Source organism: Diceros bicornis, chromosome 11 (assembly GCF_020826845.1).
Source record: "Diceros bicornis minor isolate mBicDic1 chromosome 11, mDicBic1.mat.cur, whole genome shotgun sequence".
Lineage (NCBI taxonomy): Eukaryota > Metazoa > Chordata > Mammalia > Perissodactyla > Rhinocerotidae > Diceros > Diceros bicornis.
In genome coordinates this window covers 38,011,809-38,038,023 of record NC_080750.1, presented here as the reverse complement: position 1 = coordinate 38,038,023, position 26,215 = coordinate 38,011,809, and the positions used below count along the sequence as shown (strand labels likewise).

The window sequence follows — 26,215 nt, the reverse complement described above, 5'->3', positions numbered from 1 at the left end:
CTTTTATGATTCATGCTTTTATTGTCATGTCCAAGAAATATTGATCAGACCTCCGGTCACAAGGTTTTCTTCTAGAAATTTTATAGTTTTAGGCTTTATATTTTAGTGTATAACTGTTTTGAGTTATTTTTTGTACGTGGCTCAAGGTGTAGGTTGAAGTTCTTTTTTTTTTTTAACATATTGCTATCCAAATATGTTAGCACTATTTGTTGAAAAGACTATCCTTCTATGAATTAACTTTGTATTTTGGCAAAACCAAATAGACCAAAGAAAATAAATAGATGGTAAATAAGCACATGAAAAGATAATCAGCATCACTGTCATTAGGGAAATACAAATTAAAGCTGCAATCAGATACTGCTACTCACCTATTAGAATGACTAAAATAAAATTTAAAAATCTGACAATGCCAAGTCTGGCAAGGATGTGGAGCAACTGGAACACTCATACGTTGCTAGTGGAAATGCAAAATGGTACAACCGATTTCTAAATATTTTGTTACTTTCTTATAAAGTTAAATATACTCTAACCATAAAACCCAACCATCCCATTCCTAAGTAAATACCCGAGACATAAAAGTGTTTACACAAAAACCTATATATGAATGTGTATAGCAGCTTTAGTCATATTTGCCAAAAGCTGGAAACAACACAAATATTCTTCAACTGGTGAATGGATAAACAAAATTTGTTACATCTATACAGTGAAATACTATTCAACAATAAAAAGGAATGAACTACTGATACACACAACAGCATGGATGAATTTCAGATGCATCATGTTAAGTGAAAGAAGCCAAACTCAAAGGCTATATATAGGTTCCATTTAAATGACACTTTGGAAAAGGCAAAATTATAAGGACCAAGATCAGTCCTGTGGTTGCCAGGGCTTAAGGCTAGTGGGAGTGTTTGACTGCAAAGAGGCAGCATGAGGGAGATCTTAGGGTGATGGAACTGTTCTGTATCTTGATCGTGGTAGTGGTTTTATATGACTCTAAAAATTAGTCAAAATAAACTGTACACCAAAACCAGTAAATTTTACTGTAATTAAAATTTTAAAAATAAACACAAAATAAAAAGGGGGAAGAATTTATAGAAATGCAAACAAATCCAAAAAAGATATGCACTGTTACTGGTCATTAGGGAAATGTAAATTAAATCACAATGGGATATCACTACACACCTACCATAATGGCTAAAATCAAAAAGACTGACCACATCAAGTGTTGGCAGGGATGTGCAGCAACATGGACATTAATTTTTCTGTGATTGCAAATGTAAAAACACTTTGCAAAATGGTTTGACACTTTTTAAACATGTTATACATACACCTACTATGCGACTCAGTCATACCACTTCTAGATATTTACAGAAAAGAAAGTATATGTCCATACAAAGACTTGCACATGACAGTATTGATACATGTAACAACATGGCTGAATTTCAAAAGAATTATTCTGAGTGAAAGAAGCCAGATTAAAAAAGAATACAAGACTATGATTCATGTATATAAAAGTCTAGAAAATGCAAACTAAACCATATGACAGAAGCAGATCTGTGATTATCTGGAATGGCAGTGGGGAGTCGAAGTGAGACTCGATGGATTACAAAATTTTGAGGGTGATGGAAATATTTACCATCTTGATTGTGGCAATAGGTCCATGGATGTATACATATGTCAAAATTCATCAAATCATACACTTTAATTTTATTTATTTATTTATTTTTCCCCCAAAGCCCCAGTAGATAGTTGTACGTCATAGCTGCACATCCTTCTAGTTGCTGTATGTGGGACGCGGCCTCAGCATGGCCAGAGAAGCGGTAGCGCCGGTGCGCATCTGGGATCTGAACCCGGGCTGCCAGCAGCGTAGCACAGGCACTTAACCGCTAAGCCACGGGACCAGCCCCAAATCATACATTTTAAATATGTGAGTTTTTCATTCATACTTCAATAAAGCTAAAAAATTAAAGTTGAAAACATAAATTTAAAGAACCAAGAGAGTGAAGTTTGTACTTTGGTAATATTTTTGAAAGATGATTTCTTAAGTTTTAAAAGTAGGGTATTAGGACAACTACAGAGAGTCACAAATTTAATGCAATCTCATTGGACTGTTGCATATAAAGGTATATTTAAGTGCTCAGTTCTGATAGATAGCCTAGAGGAAGAAGAGGAGGGAAAGAAAATCATGAAAAAGAAATTTGAAGGCTTTAGGTTTATACAATGAATCAAGATCTTGGTTGTGATTTACTTTCTCTTTGTAATTTTCCACCTGAAAGTTATTGGAACACGACCCACATCATTCTAAAATATTTGTGTTTATTGTTTAGAACAAATTTCCAAATATTTGGTTCAAATAAAATAAATAGAAAGGAAATATGCAATGGCATTATGTTGCAAGGTGAGGGCTCCATCTTCTGAGGTTTTATGCTTATCTCTTCCCTTTTCAGTAAGTGACCAGGGCCTTGCATCTTTTTGAACTACAGTTGTTATTAAATTGATTGACAAGAGAGTTTGCAGCATTTGCCTTGAAAAAGATTAGTCTATTACAGAAGTGCTTTCTGAGATTCAGTAACTCCTCGACTATAAACATTTGAGGGAAGACAGCTCTGGGAACTTATTATGTGTTCCAACATTAATACTCCACAACGTAGGCACTCCTGTTTATTGATTTCACTCTGTAGATTTAGAGACGTATGTATCATCAGCAAGAGGTGAGGAGTAGCTTATAGAGTTACTGAATGCTCTATAAACGGCATGAGTTGGCTAACAAATTGTGTGGCATTAGGAACACACATACTCTAAAATCATTCAGTATATCCATATTTTTATACCCCATAATTCCTAGCACAGTGGCTTGAATGTAACTGGAATGCTGTACAAGTCATAATTTCAAATTGTTTAATATGCACAGAGTATTTTTTCTGAAGCATAATTTTATAATCTTAGATCGTCAGTGAGGTAAAAAAAAAATCTTTGAATTTTTTCCAGACCCATATGTCTTGTCAAACTTATTTTCAGAAAGGCTGTTTTGGAAGGTGAGCCTTTTAACATGTCTTTGGTTATCTTTCCTTATGGATTGTCTGTCCTTGAGCTCCCCTGATCTTCTGGCCTGTTACAAATACACTGAACTTGATCCTCTCCTTCATTAAGTTTTTGTGACTTTGGTGGATTTTCAACCTGGAAGCTGTAGATTACACTAAGGAACTCCTGGAATTCTAGTGGGAATACATTGAAAGGGGTAGGTTAGCCATTATCTTTCAAGGAAATCATTTAGGGAATACCAATTAAATTACTTTCTCCAACCAATGGTCCATTCTTAACTAAAATCATATTCTTGTATTAATGTAAGGTTTTTAATTAGTTCAGATTCCAAGTAATGAGCAAAGACCTCTAGTTCTATTGCTTCTTTTTCATATATCATTTCCAGCCCTCCATATAGTAAATTTTACTTACCCGTATAACATATGGTTATTTAAGTTAAGTAATTAATACTGGAACCTGATTTCCTGGTCTAATCACTGTTTTGCTACCCATTATAAAAGTACAAGATATCTTTTTATGCCATTCAGTTTATTCCACTGCCTTCAGAGAAGACCTGATGTACATTAGCCAAATGAGAATCCCGTCATTAAAGACTCTGGCAATTACACAATCGTCCTTGACAGTCAAGTTTGATTGTTGATGATCTTCTCTCTCAGAATTTTCTACTTTGCACCGTAAGACTTTCTTTCTTATACACCTTTCATTACAGTTATAACTTTTTCACTATCTACAAAATAAAGCCTATGCATAGATTAATAAGAATCTTTCTTTTATCTAAAATAGGCCATTTAAAATATTATTCCTCAGAAGTCCTCCTTCTAGTTCTTAATGTCTTTTGGCACTTCTCTCTAAACATTTTCCAGATTTTCTCATTTATTTTAAGTGATGGAATTCAGAATAAAATATGATAATCCAATATGTCTGATTTATTGTGAATATAATCCTAGCTACTACATGTTCTGCTTATATCTTTGCACTTTTTAAAGACTTTTTAAATGTATATCTCAGCATTTACTTGGATTTCTATCCCTCATTGTTATCTCCTTTTTTTGCCATGTTCTCTTATAACTATTTGTTATGTGTGTGGTTAATTTTGCCCTCTTAAATTTGCTATCCCGACTCGTCCTGATTATCCTTAACTTATTTAGAATGTAGACATTTATTACTCTTGTCAAAACTAAGTTGAGTTTTGAACCCGTTCTTTGAGGTGTCCTGTAGGATTAATTATTGTAAAATGAAAAACTCAAATAAATACTGATTTGAAAGGAGCTCCGTATATTTTAGATCATTTATATCTGCTCAAGTATGGGAAGTGGTCTATTATAATTTGGATAAGTTTAAATGTACTATGGTTAGTTCAAGTTGTGCTTTGCCTGTGGAGTATATGCTTGCTTGAGGAGAATAATGTAGCCACTGGAAACTATGTTTTATATTTAATTAGTCCTGTAAAGTTTTTTGGGTATATACTCTGTCTCCGTTTTTTACCAACTATACACTGTCAGCAGGCTCAGCTGTCATGGTATTTAATGTCCTTTTGATTTCCTTTGTTAAGGGCAAATGATGTGAATGTGTTTTTGTAATAAGTGTAATTTCTGGTGGGAAAAATGTTGTTTTATTTTTAGATGGTTCAGTTGGTTAAAACTTTCAACATTCAATCTAGTCATAGGAATCATCCAACAAGAAGATAAACATGAATGCCGTATTGTATCTGGTTAAAGTTTTTCAACTATGGTCAAGTCGTTGAAAATTCTTTAGGTTAATGAATTAGGTCTTCCTCATTTAATGGAATGAGTGTGTTCTATGTGAATTCCATTTTTTCTTGGACCTTAATGATAAAATCAGAACTGTGTCTCCCACCACCCCCAACCCAGTTTCATCAAGCAGATTGGAAGCACTTGAGGAAGAAGACATTAAGATGTGGCATCAGATCTATACATTAAAGGAAATGTGAGCTGCATATTTATAAAAATTTACCACTTGATACTCTTCCTTGGGTAAGCTGCTCTGAGGAAAGCTAGCTGCCATATCATGAAGACACTCCAGTGGTCCTGTTGAGAGGCATATATGCTGATGAACTGAGGGCATCTGCCTACAGTCAGTGAGGAACTGAAGTCTCTGTGAATAATGCAACATGAAAGTGGAGCCTCCAGCCCCATCAATCCTTCAGATGACTGCAGCTCCAGTGAGAGCTTGACTGCAGCCTCATGAGAGACCCTGGCCTGACCCACACAGCAAATCCACTCCAGATTACTCTCTCTCAGAAACTATGTGGAACTAGTGTTTGTTTTAGGCTTCTAGTTTGGGGGTAATTTGTTACACAGCATGCAAGTCAGTGATTAGTGGCTTTTAGCAGTGGGAGTAAGGTGACATAGGATTCAGAGTGTGGTTCCTCAGGAAAGACTGAGTGCAGATTGGCCTTCAAACATATGTTACTAAAGTGAGGCTTTCATTCACCGGTTAACTTTCAAAAGTAGGCTGTCTCACTGACTGGTTGGATTTTAGAAGTGTGTTTACTGAGGTGAGTTGTCACTGGATGATAAAACAGGTTTAAAGCTGGTTCTGGGGGTTACTTTTCACCATAGCTAGAGAACTATAATTGATTGGTTAACAAAATTTAAAAACAAGTTCTAGTATTAACTTGTTACCATAGCTGTAGAGCTGTTAGGCTTTTCTAAGAGTGTGGGGGAAGTAGTATTCTCAATAAATAGGCACAAAAAGTAACAAAATAGAGATTACATGCTAATTGATATAATAAAAGCAATTAACTATAATTGCGAGCCTAGGAAAAGAGGATAACTACATCTGACAGTAGTAGGGATGATTTTCTAAACATGGTGATATATAAGTTTGTTCTTACAGAATAGGTTGGAGTTACAAAGTAGAGAATAGAAAAAAGTGTTGTAGATGAAGGGAAGAGCATGAGAAAGTCCAGATGTGGGAGCTAACTTTAAGAAATTAAAAAAAAAAAAAACAACAAAACTCCTGCACATCCTACAACTAGACTATTTTTTTATTGAGATGTAATTGACACGTACCACAATGATTCAATATTTGCATATATTGCTAAATGATCACCACAATAAGTCTAGTTGACATTCATCACTATACATAGTTACAAATTTTTTTTCTTGTGATGAGAACTTTTAAGATCTACTCTCTTAGCAACTTTCAAATATACAACATAGTATTATTAACTGTAGTCACATCCCCAGGACTTATTTGTTTTATAACTGAAAGTTTGCACCTTTTGACCACCTTCACTCATATTGCCCAGCCCCCACCCTTACTTCTGGCGACCACCAATCTATTTTCTGTATCTGTGAGTTCATTTTTTGTTTTTTTTTTTTAGAAACCACATATAAGTGAGATCATACGGTATTTGTCTCTCTGTCAGACTTATTTCACTTAGCATAATGCCTTCAGCGTCCATCCATGTTGTCGCAAATGGCAAGATTTCCTTCTTTTTTATAACTGAATACCATTCCATTGTGTATATGTATCCTATCTTCTTTATCCATTCATCTCTTGATGGACAGGCCATTTTTATGTCTTGGCTATTGTGAATAATACTGCAATGAACATGACGGTGCAGATATCTTTTCAAGTTGGTGCTTTTGTTTTCTTTGGATAAATACCTAGAAGTGGAATTGTTTCGTATGGTAGTTCTATTTTTAATTTTTTGAGGAACCTCCATACTGTTTTCCATAATGGTTGCACCAATTTACATTCCTACCAACAGTGCACGAGGTTTCTCTTTTCTCCACATCCTTGCCAACTTTCAATAATTGCCGTTCTAACAGGCATGAGGTGATATCTCATTGTGGTTTTGATTTGCATTTCCCTGATGATTAGTGATGTTGAGCGCCTTTTCATATACCTGTTGGCCATCTGTATGTCTTCTTTGGAAAAATGTCTGCTCAGATCCTCTGCCCATTTTTTAATTAGAATATTTGTTTTTTTGTGCTATTGAGTTTTAGGCATTGTTTATATATTTTGGATATTAACTCCTTATCAGATATATGATCTGCAACTGTTTTCTCCCATTCAGTAAGTTGCCTTTTAATTTTGTTGATGGTTTCCTTTGCTGTGCAGAAGGCTTTTAGTTTGATGTAGTTCCACTTGTTTATTTTTGCTTTTGTTGCCTTTGCTTTTGGTGTCAGAGCCAAAAAATCTTCACCAAGACTGATGTCAAGGAGCTTACTGCCTGTTTTTTTCTAGACGTTTTATGGTTTCAGGTCTTACATTCAAGACTTTAGTCCATTTTGAGTTAATTTTTGTGCATGGTGTAAGAGAGTGGTCCAGCTTCATTCTTTCGCATGTGGCTGTCCAGTTTTCCCAACACCATTTGTTGAGGAGACTATCCTTTTCCTTTGTATATCCTTGGCTCCTTGGCATAAATTAATTGACCGTATATGTGTGGGTTTATTTCTGGGCTCATGTTCTGTTCCATTGATCTGTGTGTCTGTTTTTATGCCAGTACCATACTGTTTTGATTATTATAGCTTTGTAATATAGTTTGAAATCAGGAAGCATGATGCCTCTAACTGTTCTTTCTCATGATTGCTCTGGCTATCTTTTTTTTGTGGTAGACTCTTTTTATGACAATGGTTTTATAAAACCTGATAGATTTGTGAGATAGTATATAATGGCAAGAATAACAAAATAACCTTTTGGAAATATATGACCTTACTCTACTCAGATTTTGTGAATATAATTTGAGACTATATTATACACACACATACACACACAGTTTTATATATATGTTTAAAATATGTAATATATAAAAATATATTTATTACATAAAATACTTTTTAACATGTTACTCAAATCTCTAGTTGGTTTTTTTTTTTTGCTGAGGAAGATTCACGCTGAGCTAACATTTGTCACCAATCTTCCTCATTTTGCTTGAGGAAGATTCGGCCTCAGCTGACATCTGTGCCAGTCTTCCTCTATGTTGTATGTGGGTCCCCGCCACAGCATGGCCGCTGACCAGTGATGTAGGTCTGAGCCGAGGAACTGAACCTGGGCCACTGAAGTGGAGCACACTGAACTTAACCACTAGGCCACCAGGCCAGCTCATAATCTCTAACTTTTTATATATATAAATACACATAATCTCTAATTTTATAAAAGTTTTATATGTTATATATATAATATTAGAGATTAGAGTAACTCCTGATATGTTAGAGTATTCTGTGTAATAAATATATATTTTAAATATATAAATACTATATAAAATTACAGATCAGAGTAACTCCTATGTTAAAGAGTATTTTATGTAATAAATTCAACTTTTCAGAATATAGTAAAAAATTTGGAAGTTTCCACAAAAGTGTCTTTGCCTAGTCAAATTGTCATAAAAAAAAAGAAAAGTATTGAAGCTCACAGGAGAGAGTCTCATTCAATCCCCATTTACTCTTACTATAGACACTGGAGAAAGCATATTCTTGTTTGAGAGAATCTTCTCCTAGAGTAGTGGTTCTCAACTTTATCATACCCAATAGCCACTTTATGTAACTAATATTTTGTGATTTACCTTATATATGTGTGTATGTATTAGAAAAGATAAATAAAAGGAAAAGTGGCATATGAAAATATAAAATAATTTATAAGTATATTAATATTGACTTATTTATATTACTATATTATATATGATTATAATAGTTGTTATTATATTATATAAGATTAATATATAAACGCTTAGGCATAACTATACTAGGAGACCTAATTTGTTGGCAGCAATACGTAGACACACCGTAAATGTGACAGCTACGAGTATAGGCTGATAGAGGTGTTTTGTATTGTTAGCTCAAATATTTTGAGAAGTATTGCTTTTGGGGGATGTAATTTTCAAAATGATGAACAACTCTTGGTAAAGTTCTTTTTTTTTTTTTGTGAGGAAGATCAGCCCTGAGCTAATATCCATGCCAATCCTCCTCTTTTTGCTGAGGAAGACCGGCCCTAAGCTAACATCTATTGCCAATCCTCCTTCTTTTTTTCCCCTTTTTCTCCCCAAAGCCCCAGTAGATAGTTGTATGTCATAGTTGCACATCCTGCTAGTTGCTGTATGTGGGACACCGCCTCAGCATGGCCTGACAAGCTGTGCGTTGGTGCGTGCCCGGATCCGAACCCAGGCCGCCAGTAGCAGAGCGCGGCACTTAACTGCTAAGCCATGGGGCCGGCACCAGTAAAGTTCTGAATAAGACAGGGTATAGCCTTGTGTTTTGCATTGTGCTTACATTCCTGGAAAACTTGATGTATATTAAAATAGTGCTAAAAAAAAAGGCTTTGTGCTTGTATGTAAAATGAAGCTGGGTTCTATGCTCAGATAAGCATAAACAGGGTTTTCTCACATAAAGTTATAGCAGAATACTTGAAATTTGTTTAGGACATGAGATATTTCTTTGTTGCACAGGACTGTTCTACTTATTGAAGGAAATGGTGTATCCTAGGCCCCTACCCAATACAAGTTGTTTGATATTTTCTCAATCTTTGTGAAAACCAATGCCACATCCTCAAAGTATCCCCTAAGAGAGGTTCCATCCTAGTAAGAACCTCTGTGCCAAAAATAAAAATATAAACATTTACATATACGTATGTATGTACGTACATATACATATATACAGATATATCTTGAAGTTATATGTAATAATTATAAAATAAATATATATGTATCTCATATTTCAAAACTGAAAATCGATTGTAGTTTGAGTTTGTTAAGTGAGGGATAGAGTTGAAAATTCCTGGAATCTACTAAGCAATTCCTGGAATCTACTAAGATTGTTATAATGGTAAAATGGCATAATAAAGGTAAAATTAATACTCATTTTGTACTTTATTATACATTTTATGTGATTTTCTCATTTCATCTTCACAATTTATTTGACAGATGCTATTAGTGAAATCATTTTGCAGAGGAAATATCATCTCCTAGAAAGGCTAAATAACTTGCCTGAGGTCATGCAGCTGTTGAGTGGTGCCACTAGACTTCAGCTCAGACATTCTGAACTGAGAGCAAGTACTTACCACCTTACTCTACACTGCACTAAATGTGGTGATTTACTTTGGATTATCAAAAAAAATTATGATTAGTTTATTCTTTCAGAATTCAGTGAAATGTGTATGATAATTTATCTTAAGGAAATAATACTTATAGATTTATGTATGATGGTATCTGCAGCATTATAATTACTGCTCTTGTTGAAACAATGTAAATTCCCATCAATAGGGCAATGGTTAAATAAATTATGATTCATGAATAAGATAGAATTCTCTATGACCATTAAAATTATGTTACTGAATACTTATGGGGAAATATGAAAAATACATTTTTAATGAAAAAAAGATTACAGAATAGCATGACACGACAATCACATAGTTGCATAAAATAAATGTAAGAATGTACGATTTTAAATCTCTGTATTGTGTGAACTCAATAGACTTTATTGAACTATTTTAGTGTGGCTGAATTTTCTAATTTTTCTACACTTTTTACTATATATTTCTTGTGTAATGATAAAAAAATTAAAGACTTGAAAATATCATTTTGAACTTCCATTTCTATGCCATATTCTTTTTTTTTTTTTGCTGAGGAAGTTTCTCCGAGCTAAAATCTGTTGCCAATCTTCCTCATTTTTGCTTGAGGAAGATTGGCCCTGAGCTAACATCTGTGCCAGTCTTCCTCTATGTTGTATGTGGGTCACCGCCACAATGTGGCTGACAAGTGGTGTAGGTCCACACCCAGGACCCGAACCCATGAACTCAGGCCACCGAAGCGGAGTGCGCCAAACCCAACCACTATGCCATGGGGCTGGCTCCTGTATGCCATATTCTTTAATTTAAAAAGCAAAAAATTTTATCTATTTTTACATTATTCTTCATTAATGTTTACCTTTATATTATTTATTTTGATTGTGCTGTGTTAAACTATAGTGAAAAGAATATTTATCACAGCAAAATAAAATGTAGCATTTCAAAAAAAGACATGAATGAAGCCATTTTATAATTTTATTTTTCAAAACCATTTAAAAATGGTTTGGCATTTAAAACTAAATTTTAGACGTGTGATTATATAATATTTATTTAGAATATCTCTTTCTCTGATAGTTCTGTAAGCTTTTGAGAACACATTGTATTTAATTATTTTTATTCCCACATAAAAATTCTTAGCATATAGTAGGAATGTATGCATTAACTATTTGTTATATGAATGTGTACATGAAATATTGCTACAGCATTTAAGCTATTTTTTCATATTAAAGATAAATACTTTTTTCATCATTAATATGTTAAAATTACTTTTGTTTACTTTCTCTGGATTCCTTCAAAGATTACTGTGATATGATATGGCTATAATATAGTATGGCACAATTCTTTAATATTTAAAATTTTTAATTTAATAAATTTCATATATAAAATATAATTTAACCATAGTGAAGACAAAAAGGTGAGATAAGAGCATTATTCAGTCTCTATAGATCTTTACTGAGTGCCGATAAGAGCATTATTCAGTCTCTATTGATCTTTACTGAGTGCCTGTGTTCAACACTCTATCATGGACATGAGAAGGATTCAAAAATAAATAAAACAACTTTCCTCTAGTGTGTTTATGATTTAGGCTGGGGAAATGATACATATACATAATTAACTATGATAGAAGATATAAAATGATGAGTGATGTAGAACAAGTGCATGCTGAGTTCTGAGTTGCTCTGCTAAGCAGTCTTGAGAAGGAGGGCATGCGAAGGGCTTTGCAAGAGAGGAGAGTGTGAGCCATAGTGCAGACTCCAGACGTCTTTGGACAACAGTGAGGACGCCTCTAAAGCTATTTCAGGCTCTCAAGAAGAGTATCCTCAACTAAAACAGTCACAGTGTACCTAACTAGCCCTAAAATAATAATTAAAAATAGTACACTTGTTTTCTAAGAAGTGAGCACTACTTCATTATATATTGATCAACTATAGTGTCCTATACATTGATATTTTTATGTATAAAACTTAATATAAAGGTGAATTATAGAAAATTTGTAAAATTGTAAAAAGGGAAACATTCCTGAGAGTTTACTTTCTTTAATATAACCACTTTTTATTATTTTGGTGTATTTTCTTCCAGTATTTTATAAAACTAGTTGTAAGTAGAACATTTAAGCCCTAGAAAGGACGTTACATATCATTTTGCCTAGTTCCCTTTTTGTTTTTGCAGGGAGCCAGTGAGGATGTATTAGAAAATGATCATTTGAGTTGAGGATCTGAGGGCACAGAGGAGAGGCTAAGTGGCTTGCTCAAGGTCACGACCTTAATTATAACTGTGACGATGATTCAAGTTCAGAGTCTCATCAGGCCCATACATCCCCCCCTCCTCCACCCCCACACACTCCCCAAACCATCCTGGCTTTTTATGAAAAGTAATTGTGGGGGGCAAAGCAAGCACCACCACATCTGTCTTTGTACTAGTCTCTGTTTTTCTCTCTGTTTTCCTCAAGCTTAAAAATTGGCTGCTAGTTTTGTCCTTTGAATATTTTCTGAAGCAAAAACTAAAAGAAATACTCTTCATTCTCCCTTTTGCTGCCTTGGGGGTGGAGGTGAGGCAAAGGCCTGGGGCTGGAGCAGCCTTGCCCTGCAAATCTCTTATTGCCTGATGGACACTTTGGATTCTAACCTCTTTGGAAAGCTCTGACCATGCAATTTTGGCACCTCAAATCTTGCTTTGCGTGACTGTTTTAAGCTCAATTCCTTTCCTTTTCCAACTACACAAATTAAATAGTAGGAAATAGTACTTCATCATGAAACCTCACATAAAACAAAAACTGATATTTATTAAATGTAAACTTTGTTTAAGCTGGAAATCATTTAATATATCTAGGGGAGAATGATGACTAACCCCCCAAGACTGTAGTATAATGAGGTAAAAATGTTTTCACAATACTTTGGAATTTTTATAATTGTCCTCTCTATTGTTTGACTGTCAGTTAAATTAGAACATTTGATAATTGTAGGGAGTTGATAAGACTTTCTATTAAAGGTATGTCATTATGTTAATCTCAGTTCAAATACAGTTTGCCCGAATTCTGTTTGGATTATGTAATATTAGAATAAATTAACCTGTTAAATAAGCTTACCCTGGAGGGCATAGAACATTTTAAATGCCTTTAAAGTTAACATTAGTTTAAACGAGTACGTAAATCATTACTACTAAAATTATAGTTGTCTTTTCTCTTTAAAGTCTTTAAAATTTGGAGCATAGATATTTCTATATAAATATAGATATTTTAGACTTCAAATCAATCATTGAATATGATTAGTTAGCTTTTAATTATTTGTATATTGTGGGAAAATAGTGAGTGATGAATTTTAAAAATATGTAGAGGCTCCCAGGTTTCATTTGATATGCAAACACCTGGATACAGGAGTTATTTAATAAATATACAGACAGCTGCTTTTACAAAACACTTATAATTTTATTAAAAAAAATTGATCTTTGTGATATGTTGCAAATAATAGAGGTCTTCCCACAATTTTGACTATACTTCTTTTTTTTTTTTTTTTTTTTTGTGAGGAGATCAGCCCTGTGCTAACATCCGCCAATCCTCCTCTTTTTTTGCTGAGGAAGACGGCCCTGGGCTAACATCCGTGCCCATCTTCCTCCACTTTATATGGGATGCCGCCACAGCATGGCTTGCCAAGCAGTGCGTCGGTGCGCGCCCGGGATCCGAACCAGCGAACCCTGGGCCGCCGCAGCGGAGCGCGCGCACTTAACCGCTTGCGCCACCGGGCCGGCCCCTTGACTATACTTCTTTTATTCATGCATGAGAAGGGCTCAGTGACCATGATTACACATGTATGTTTTTAAACGTTCACATCACAATTATATACTGTCCATTTTTTGGTGGTAGGGCTTGCTTTCTTTTTTCAGAGGCAGTTTGACAGATGTCTATACAAAAAAAAATGAATTATTCTATCTCACCTTATTTAAAGGAAAGGTTCAAAACTTCATTTATTTATATATTCATTCACTCAATGAAAAATCTGAAATGCATACTATGGCACTATGTACCAGGAACCTGTAGCCAGGTAGAGGCATAAAAGAATCAGAGAGCAGGCTGAACATTGAGTAGATTTCTCTGTAGCCAATATACAGGGGGACTCTCAGGACTTCTGAACTAAAAAATATGCAAAGCATACAATGTTTTGACACTAACAAGCACCGTGCTTTTCATGATTATACATATTAACTTCATTCTGACAATGTGTCTCATGGGCACCTTCTAGAGATTTTAAGAGTACAATTTAAAACCAGAAGAGGGAAAAATATGCAAGAGATGGGTGGGAGAGGAATTTTATAGTAGATGCTGGTGCCTAATTATTTGCAAAAACACTACTACGCATTGACATAGGTAAAGGCAGAAGTGAAGAGATCTATTTCTATCTTGTAAAAAATTTGCTTATATGATGTACAACCCATATATGTTAGTAGTAAAACAGTTCCTCCATACTGTAGAACATACCCAAGTGTGTTCTGCAATATATACTGTTTAAGAATAACCTGGTATTTGTGATTTTGGTTTCTGGCTTTAAGTTTGAGGTTAATAGGAATTCTTTAAAGCCAAAGCAAATCAACATCTGTTTAGTGAACTAGAACTGTGCTCCAGTTACTATATTATTAGGAAACAAAAAGAAAAATAATTATACTTCGCATATATTGAATGCTTCCTATATGCAAAGCCTTGTGCAAATAATTTACCTAATCTTACTTCAGTAATCTTATTTAATCGTCACAGAAAACCAATGGGCTATGTACATAAGAACACTGAATCGTAGAGAGGCAATGTACCGAAAACACATAGCTAGAAAAGTGGTAGTGTTGTGACATGAAACCAGGACATTCTGACTTTTCAGCCCATGGTTTCAAAATATTTAAAGTAATGTAGGATATTAAACATGTAACCTGTAAAAAAAGTAGGTCAGAATAAAAGATTTCAAACAACAGTTCAAAAGCAAGGCCAACACTTATACACAATTATTTGGATGGTAATCCTTGTATAGTGTAAAGAGATATGATATTTTTATTGGCAATTTTAGGAGGTGGTAATCAATAATATCTTTTTCTGAGGGGGCAAAATTAGTTCTTATGGGCCAACACCAATGATCAATGTTACATTTTATTGATTTTTTTTCTTAAGAAGACTGCAACATTTGCTCATTACCAAAAACTGTTTAAAGTTAGCAAGGATAAAGAAGTAAATGTGTTCATTTAGTCAACAAATATTTATTGAGTGCTTAAAATCACATATAAAATATGCCACCAAGAGATAACTACCATTAACTTTTTGCTGTAGTTTCTTATGTTTTGCCTTTTTTAAAAAACATAATTACAATGATAGGGTATATAAAAATTATACATACACACATGAATTTTAACATCAGTTTTTCTGACTGTAAAAGTAATGCATGCTCATTATGGAAAATTTAGAAAATGCAAATAAAAAGTAAATTTTTAAAAAATACTTGGAATATTCACACCTGGAAACAATCTCTGTTAATTTTTGTGTATATTCCATTAATGTATAATAAGTTATAAGACATGTCACTAACTGTACATGATAATAAAGTTAAACACATCTGTATATATTGATTTTTATCGTAGTTAACCCGGGAAGATTCACATGTCTGAATGGCAGATAATAATGAAGAAAATGATGAAAAGATAGTTAGCTATGGGACAGTGTAGTAATCCTTCTTGATTGAATAATTGAGTGATTTGGGTCATTTAACATGAGTCTAACAGATGCAGAAGAACATCAATCATAATTCTCTGTAAAGAAAATGGCCAATCTGTTTCTCTATGCTCTTCTGCTTATGTTCAAGGAAAAAAAATTAGTAATACTCCCAGCAGAGTATCCAACTGTGTAAATAGTTTAGCCGTTTAAAGAAGTTCTAGAAGATAACAGAACTCATCACTGCTTTTGCTAGGCTTGAGTGTATACAGGTAATGAATCTCACTGATCCCACAAACCCAAATTACTATTGATATACTCCCACAACCTTCAAGTTTCTATTTCTGCAAACTTCAAAATGCCTTCAATAGAAAACGAAGTGAAAAAGGAAATAGGAAATGCTTCCTTAGCATTTGTCATCTGAACATATACCCAGTAGCTTGGAACAGTCTAGCCTAAAGGGTGAATCACCGGAGAGGAGACAGTAAAGGGTGTCTCTCGCCCGTAGAGCAGAGAGGGGATGACTCAATCATACAACTTGAAATATTAGATTGTGGACTTCGAGTCTAGCAGGTTTTACATACCAATCTGTGACACATCCATCAAGAGTGTCCACTGTGATGTATAATGAATTGTGTTTCTAATTTAGTTACATGAGAAGGCTGCTAAATTAAATTCCAGTGGGCTTAAGCTAACAGAATGATGCAACACCCAGGAATGTCTTCAGGTAGGACCAGTTCCAGTGGAACCAAAGAGCCCCAAAACAGCTAGGCTGCAGAGTGCCGGGTCTCGCCGGAATGTAAGCGGCGCCGCACTTCTGATCTGACATGAGAAGATACAGACCCAGGTGTAAGGAGAGGAGCACTGAGATATACGGATTTCCAGGGAATTTATCCTCCAAGTTTTAGGGAAAGTCCTGGAAGATCTTAGCAGTCATCAGCCTGGTAAGGAATTCCATCTAAATCATGGGTTATAGGATGTGGCACAAGAAACACGTTTCCTGAAACAGGGAAAACAACAAAAGCAGGAACATTGCTATGGACAAAGTCAGATCAGGCTGCAGATATGTTCTGATGATACATAATCCAACAAGACCCTTGAATCTGAGCTCCAAACTGAATAAGGAAAAACCTATTATACACAATTTTCCATTCTTGAGTTTAGTTTTGATTACGCTCTCCATCTGCTAAAGTCTGTCTAAAATAATTTGAAAATTATTTAAGTCCTCACATACCTGTGAAAGTCTTTCTGTTCCCTTCATAAAACTAGAAAGTAAATGAAATTCTTATGTCGAAATCTTTTCCCTCAAGAGCCTATAGCGATTCCTCAGTTATCTTATATGTGTAGACAACACTTTATTCCATAAATTTTATTTCTTTTTTTTCTTTGAGGAAGATTGGCCCTGAGCTAACATCTGTTGCCCATCTTCCTCCTTTTTTCTCCCCAAAGACCCAGTAGATAGTTGTACGTCATAGTTGTACATCCTTCTAGTTGCTCTATGTGGGACGCCGCCTCAGCATGGCTTGATGAGCGGTCCGTAAGTCCGCGCCCAGGATCCGAACAGGCAAATCCCAGGCTGCTGAAGCAGACGCGCAGAATCAACGGCTACGCCTCCAGGCCAGCCCCTCCATAAATTTTCGACATACACAAAAATAGAGAAAATAGCCTCATGATCCTCATTATCCAGCTTCATCAGTTATCAGCATTTTCCCAGTGTTCAGAATATTCCTTGCTCTCTCTCCACTTCCTTCATTCCTGTTCAAGTCACATTATCTCTAGTTTGGACCACTTAAAGTCTCTTAATAAAATCTTCCTATTGCCCACCTAACAGTCTATTTTCCACACAAAGTCAAAATGTCCTATAACTATGTAAATCAGATCATGCCATTCTCCTGATAAAATATCCTTTGCTTTCTCATTAAATTTAAAAATCCAGGACAGTTTCCACGGCCTAAGAGACATTTCTGATCTGTCCCTGGCTTGGCTATCTTATCTTGATGGCACCATTCACCCCATGCTCGTTGGCCTCCTGTCTTGTGTTCAACTCCATCAAAATCATACCACCTGAAGGCCTTTACACTACTGTTTCCTTCTTTTATGAAACTCTGCTCTCAGATCGTTGCAAGCCTTTGTTTGTTTGTTTGTTTTGATATTTAGATCTCAGTTCAGATGTCACCTTTTTTAGGAAGTCTTCCTAACCACCCAATCAAAAATGTCCCATGTTCTCCAGTCCCTCTCTCAAGCACAAAAAGCTGTTTTGTTTTCAACATAGCTCTTATAACTATCTAAAATTATGTATTTCTATGTTTATGACTCAACTTGAGCCTCAAGAACTATGGCTCCACGACAGCTGGAATCTTGTCCATATGTTCACAGTTATATCCTTCACCTCTAGCTGACTGGTTCTCAGCCCAGGCTGCGCGCTAGAATCGCCTCGGCAACACTAAATGATATGGTCTGGGGTAGGGCCCAGGCATCACTTATTTTTTTCAGACCTCTCAGGTGATTCTAATGTGTACCAGAGATTGAGAAATACTGCCTTATGGAAATGTCTGGCACATATAAGGTACTCAGTAACCTTTTATTTAAACAAACAAATGAGGTTTCTGCTCTTACTCCATAGACACTAAGTACTAAAATTTCCAAAAATTTTATTTTGAATATAGCAATAAATAATTTGTCAGGAATATGTTATCCCTCTAACTCTTTATGATCACTTTGGTTCTATAGTATTTATTTTTAAGTCATTATTGGGATGGGGGAGACAGAGGTAGAGAGAGAGACTGATTGATTGTACTTCCTATTTTTGCATCCCTGAGTGAAGAAAAGTCTGTCCGATGAGAGCGTTAACCACTTGGTTATGGGTCATACCCACTCAATCATCTGATTAGAAGGCTTCTAAACTAACCCTTCTAGCAGGCTCTTACCCAGTCTAGCAATCTTACTGTCCAGCTCTCTAACTCGGAATAGATGAGTTTATGAAAAGGTATCCTTGCAGAGTTTACTACTGTATTACCTATAATCTTTCACATCCCAGAATAGGATATGCTGCCATTAGTCCCTTTCCTGAGCCTTTTTTTTTTCCTGGCTTGATTGAAATATATGAATAGATGTAGGATGAACATTGCTGTTAAATAGGAAAATTTAGAAAAACACTCGCTGTTCCAAAAAATCAAGATCTACAAAGCAGAGTAATAGGCATGCAGTGTTCTAGTAAGGACAGACCTTGCGCTCCTGCTGTCTTCCTTGTGCATATTTGCATTTATTTTGTGATTTACACGAAGCATTAGAAAGCACGCTGACCAGTGTGACCATTTCAATAATACTGAGGCAAGTAATAGAAAGACAGACAGACAGGTAGGTAGATAGATAGATAGATAGATAGATAGATAGATAGATAGATAGAGATAGACTTTTTTTTATTTTGCAGAGTAGAAAACTGAGATTTAAGGAATTATGTCTTGCATAAGATTCCACTTTATGGTAGAGTCCCTTTCATGTAGGGGTATCATCAATTACAAAGAATGATGAGCAAGACATGGTGATCGAGCTTCACAAACCAATGACTGCGATATAATTTTTCTAGGTAACCTCAAAACTTCAACTGTTCAAGGCTGTCCTTCTCTGTATGCATTTTTAAATATGATGAAAATGTGACATGATGGCATTTTAATTGAAGTATCCATTTCTTTTTCCAACATAACTGACATTTTTAGAAGCCATGTTAAAATGGATTTCGTTTCAGTCAGATACAAATACTTTGGCATATAAGTGGAGAAATAAGAATTATAAAAGAAAACTTATAGATAGGTGAGTCTATATTATAAAATACATTTTTATGAGATTTGATGCAAATCATTTTCTCCACAAATCTACAAAACAGAGGGTTTTTTCTTGCTTCAATAATTCTGATATTTGCAGTTTTTTCCCTATGTGACTTATTGTCCTATGAGTCCATTAACATTTTTTATCTATTTTATTAAATTTTACATTTGAAACCTCTGATTGTTGTCCTATAAATGTGAGAGTAAAATTCTTAGATGGGGCTATTGATGTTAGAAGGAGAAGGCCTCAGTTTGTTAATATTTTTGGATTGTTATTTTTTCATTTATAAAGATTAATGACAAATGTTAATTATATAACTGAAAAGTATCTATAAAATGTAGAAAATTCTCATGGGGACTCTTAGGAAAGGGAGAGAGGAAAAGATAAAATGAAAGTTTTAAATTTTGATCATAAGGAGCATAATGGACACACTTCAAGTGCATCAATGATTATGTATTTTGTGAATCTATGACTCGATCTATGCACTTTCGCAGACTCATATCTCATTTTCCAACACTACTTTTCCTTTAGTTGAGACTAAAATGAATGTACCATGAATCAGAGACTGAAATTTAGACCCACTCTTACTGTATAACATAGAAAAACTGTCATAGTGAAAGTAAATTCCTTATTCCTGAGATAATTTGAGGTATCAGTTTTGGACAAAATCATCCTTTCTGGAGAACATACAATAGTATCGATTGAGTACTTTAGTGATATTCAGAATTTATTGGAGCTCCATATCCTTGAGTAGTTGGATGAAATGAGAATGCTCTGAGTTTAATTATTAATTGGTCCTCAATCCTGCCTTGGGAAAACATTGGTTATAATATAGCGCTTGATAAGGTAGGACAGGAGTTTTAAATATGAGAAAAATCAAAAGAATTACTTGTGTGTGGCATTCATCATCTTCAAAAATGTGCATATTTTAAATCATTGGATCTCAGGCAAGACTTTGCATTCATACCAGAACTAGAAATGTTTTTATAACATGCCTAGAGGAAAATTCCTTGTTATGGCTTCACTGAACACTCATTAAGTTTGTAACAGAAGAGGGGAGTTGATAGCAATTTTGCACCTATCTGCAGATATATGAAATGTTTATTCATTTTAAGGTAAGAAATTCTCACATGTCAACATTTCACTGAATTTAACAAAACTGCTTCATTTCTTTAAGGAGAATTTAATGTTTAATAATCATAGATATCAAAATTCTCTGTTAGATAATGAGGTTGATTTAAAAATGTAAGCATATAAATAAGCTATATTTTTATTTAAAAATATTTCAAAAACATAGAGCAATACAGAGACTAATATAATGAGCACTCACCTCTTCACTACCCAGATAGAACTCTTAAACTTTTGTTTATATACTTTATTTTTTATTTCTCTCTATTTCATTTCTTTATCTTTCCTTAACAAGGGCTTGATATAAAGCAGGCAGAAGAAGAGTTCCCTGAGGACCTGTGTATACATAGTTCTGAGTAGCCCTGGCAGATGGATGGTTAGAACCTCAGCGTGGTCCTGGCACTCCCACTCCCCTGCAGGGCATCTAATCAGTCACAGCCTTTGCTGTCTGCTACAGTTTCACCCCAGCTTCCCACCAGCTCTCCTGCACCATTGCTCTAGGCTCCACCTAATCTCTTTCAGTCCGTTCTCCACACTGCTCCCTGAGTTAGAATCTTTAAAAAGCAAAGCTGGGCCGGCCCCGTGGCTTAGCAGTTAAGTGCACGCGCTCCGCTACTGGCCGCCGGGGTTTGGATCCCAGGCGCGCACGACGCACCGCTTCTCCGGCCATGCTGAGGCGGCGTCCCACATACAGCAACTAGAAGGATGTGCAACTATGACATACAACTATCTACTGGGGCTTTGGGGAAAAAAAGGAGGAGGATTGGCAATAGATGTTAGCTCAGAGCCAGTCTTCCTCAGCAAAAAGAGGAGGATTAGCATGGATGTTAGCTCAGGGCTGATCTTCCTCACACACACAAAAAAAGAATAAAAAAAGCAAAGCTGATGGCACTATTGCCTTGTTTCCAAATATCTTGAATTTTCTTTGCCTAAAAGAGTCATTTCTAAAGTGAGGTGCACAGACAAAGAAGTATCCATTGGGGTGGGAGAAAAAAATCTCAGGCCCTCTATTTGGTTTCATTGTTTTAGATCATACTTTTGAAATTTGTACTTTTAATGTGTCTTATAACGTTCAAAAGTTCACTTATATATAGACAAATATGCATATATTGGGGGATTAACGCTAATAGAGGTGCACAGTAAAAGATTTTAGAGACCACTGGCTTTGAGAACAAAATGTAAGCTCCTTCCTAGCCTGGCCTTGCCACTTTTCTCTCCACCCCATCACCTGCTGCTCTCCTTCCTCCTTGGCACTCTGCAGTTTGTAACTTTCTGTGGACCTGCCTTTGCACAGGTTCCCTCGTACAGAAAAGCACTGCTCTCTTGACTGGAAATCCCCTTCACAGACATTAGCTGAATCCAATGGCACCATAGTATGAAACGTTAAGATTTCTGCAGTCACTCCATCCCCTGAGTTCCCATAGTCCTTTGTTCAGACATTTGAAAACGCCTAGCACAATACTTTAAAATTTAGATCTATACATATCTGTCTCCCGAATTCTACTTTGAGCTACATAAGGTGGGAGCCATTTCTTATTAACCTTTGTATCTACGGTAACTTGCATACTGTCTGTACATCACAGGTGCTCCATAAATACTTTTGAATAAGTGAATAGAAATGTGGGCCTGTATTACAGAGATATTACTGCTTACAACCAACACTAAGGCAAATCAATATATGACTGTAAGTTTTGTCAGTGTACATTGACTCAAAGAAGATGTTCAACGCAAATGTAAGAGTTAGGTTCCTTTGGGAGGGCTCTAGGTATCCACAGTTGGATTTTCAATGGTGAAAAAATAAAAACATTATAATTTAAATACTCTAGAGGAGAAAACTTCACTGGCCTTTTTAAGTCTTGAAGAATTTCTTAGGCTTAGGGTGACCTGGGCTTACATTTTCTTTGTTGCCAGAGAGCCCAACGACATAACTTTTAGACTGTCATATCCTCTTGGCCACCTTCATCACATTCCTTTTCTATTCTCCAAGACTGGTTGCAGAGTGAGAGGCTGAAAAAAATATATATATATATTTATATGAACTAACTAAATTATATTTGCATGAATATATATATATGATGATTTATATGAAGATATATAAAATACATATGAAGTTATCTATAAAGGAGGACTATACAGTTTGATTATCTATAACAATAGTATAAACATATAATTTAATTATTTGGGACCTTGGAGTCTAGAGTAAAACAGTAGAACAATATGGGCTCAATTTCATCTCCATCACTATTAGTTGTGTGTCTTGGGACAAATTATTTACTTTCCTTAGCACCAGTTTTCTTATCTGTAAAATAAAAACTTTGACAATGGTATTGTGTGGATTAAGTAATGTAAGATATTTAAGTAACATAGCATAGTGCCTGATTAAAAAATACCTGGTGATTGCCAGCCACTGTCACTACTACTTCCTAGTAGATATAACTATTTTTTATAACCTAATAAAATGAATCTTAAGGTGAACTGGAAACTACTAACCTAGTAAAAAATATCTCAGGGATTCCTTTCCTTTCTTTTTTCGTCTCTTTCTCTGGGTCGAACATTTAATCAATAAATTTTATTTTTCTATATAGTTAAAATGTGATTTACTTATTTCAGCCCCTGTTAAAGCTGCCAAATAAATTTCTCTCCTAAAATACAAACTAGTTAATACGTACAAATCACCTAAAAGAAGGCTTAACACATAATGAGCACTCACAAAATGTTAGCTACAATTGACTTTTTTACTGACAGATTTTTAACCTATTTTCCATGACCACAATATGTGTAAAAATACAAACATGTTTTGAACTGTTAAATAATTATGTTTTCTCCAATAGAACCGTAATGAACAGAATCTGTATTTTGTTTAAAAATACACTAAAATATTAATCATTTAAAAATGACATTTGAAAAACATACTGTAGGAAAAACTGCGACTAAAGACTTTATTGAAAAGTGAAATATTGAGGATATATAAATTTTATAAATTTAATGGGACATTGCAATAGAAGTGCTACTTTCTAATTGGTGATTTTAATGAGCTTCAACTTCTTTGAAATGACCATTGTTATAAACAGGATGCCCATATCCATGGTAACAGGGAGGACACCTCTCAGCATTTCAAAACATACTTAGATAATTAATTCAGTTTTCTTTATTTCTTTTTTTTCCCCATAATTTAAGACAACAATAAAGGAGAGTTTTGCTCACTTGTGTGCTGGGATGTTATACACAGTTCCAATATAAACATTAAAATCTAGTGAGGTGAAATAAATCAATAAAGTCCACTCTGTTGAGGGATTGCGAATAGGTCCATGTTCTACAGAAACAATTGGCCAGCTGTAAGATAGCTTCCTTAAGACAGTCAGTTAATGCCACAAAATTTCCTCTTCATCAGATATCACTAGATAAAGATAGAAGTCTGACTTTTGCTAATTTTAGTCTAAATGTCATTGAAAAAAGCTCTTCTTAAGGCAAAGATAGTACGTGAGCAATTTGCCTGCTTAAAAATAACGTATGACAATGTGAATGCTACTGTTAATATTCTTGGTCTTGAATTATATTTTATAAAAATGCAAATTTTCCATGACCAATCAGTTGTTTATAAATTACAAGATGAAAATATTCCACATGTAAATTTTATTTTTATATATTATGATATATATCATGTACTATAATATATAATATGCAAATATTGTATCTGAAAATACTGTCTCTAGCTATCTGGCTAGCTATGTATTTGTAGAACAACTTCCCCATAGGAAGGAAAGCTTATTTTAATAATTTAAGGCCACATTTTATGCTATATAAATATGCTGTATAAATATGACACTATAAACTGTAATAGTTAAAATTGTGATTTCAAGAAGTGCTAGGGTGCAAATGTGAGCACTTTGGTGCCTTTTAGCTCTGTAGAACTAAAAGGGTATCTTTTGGGGTACCTGGGTGTGCTGCAGGATGCAGTGTGTGTAGGGCCAGCCAGCAGGGGAGGTAGAGCCCAATGAAAGGCTATTGCTACTGCCCACTCACCCTCTGTGTGTTACTCCTCCACTACAGAGATGCGTACTTCTTCTAGAAAAAGGGTGGAGGGTCTTCATGAACGGGGAGGAAGCTCCCCAAGGAAGAACAGGAACATTTTCAGGCTCCCAGATCATTAAGCAACACTCAGAGCTGTTCACAAGCCCTTTAACACGCTACTCTTTTTCTTTTATTTATAAAAAACAGCGACACTCTATGCCACCACACAAATTTCTAATGGACTTCAAAAAGGGATTTGGTGAAGAAACTTAAAAAAAGTTTCCTGCCAGCTTGTGTTCTGTTGTTTGTCAGTTTTGTCCTCACAGAATAGAACAAAAGGAACGCCATGATTTTCACTTTGTGAAGTGCCAGAGTGATAATTGCTGGACTGTTTGCCACTTCCTGTGACTCAGTGTGCAGCCGTAGGGAGTGCCAGAATGTCTGAGAGGAGACCATTCTGGTGCAGGCCGTGAATTTCTGGGCTTTGGGATGACTGGCATGGACGACAGTCTGACCCCTGCCAGGCTTTTCAATACTTCAATTCACACACAACCCCTTGGACCCATCCTAGAGTCATGCGTAATGTCCTCAGAGGCCCCATCTTGACTGACCTTCTGTGAATCCTCTCGGTAAATATTTTCTGATCTGGCATCTCACCAGCTGGATAGTTTTCAAGGGCCCTGGAATTGGCTCCGGGCCTCTCTTGGTATGGGAGCCCATCCTTGAATTTCAGAATGGCATAGAGCAGTATTTCTGCCATCGTCAGGAGGTCCGTAGAAGGTTGTTGATCACTTTATATAACTTTACCTCATTTGGAAAATGAAAGTAACTGCAGGAAGTAATTTTGTCAAAGATTGTGTTGTATGCACATATCTGACCAAAGTATTGAATAACTAGGTTGGAGCAAGGTGAGGTTTTTCCGGAATGGCATAAAAAACAAACTTCTAGACCTCTCTGCCTTTCTGTCATATTACGTACTTCCTAGTTAGCCTGAGAGCTTCAACTGGGGAGCATAGTCTGCTCTTAAAGAACAACAATTGTGTTTCTCTACTATGGTAGCATCTGGAAAAATAAAATTAAAATGTAGAAAAGCCTCAAAGTGTATTTTTTGATTTTTTCATAACCTAACATTCAATGTTATATGCACACAGACATGCACAAACGCAACCGTACTAAGGGTAGTCATCAAAGATATATTTGGAACTTAATGGAACCTTAAATTTAAACAAATTTCTGAGTTCTTTAAGACTTACCTCCTGTTGTTATAGTACCGAAGAATAGGAACTGAGTGACTGCTAAAGTCATTTCTTTTTTTTTTTTTTGTGACGGAGATCAGCCCTGAGCTAACATCCATGCCAATCCTCCCGTTTTTGCTGAGGAAGACCAGCCCTGAGCTAACATCTATTGCCAGTCCTCCTCCTTTTTTTCCCCAAAGCCCCAGTAGATAGTTGTATGTCACAGTTGCACATCCTTCTAGCTGCTGTATGTGGGACGCCG

The 26,215-nt window shown here is 35.3% G+C and overlaps 1 protein-coding gene across 1 annotated transcript in view; it reads left to right on the top strand.

The window, feature by feature from the left end:
• Nucleotides 1–26,215, top strand: part of IQCM (IQ motif containing M) — a 334,584-nt gene that overhangs the window by 267,117 nt on the left and 41,252 nt on the right. The window lies entirely within an intron of this gene.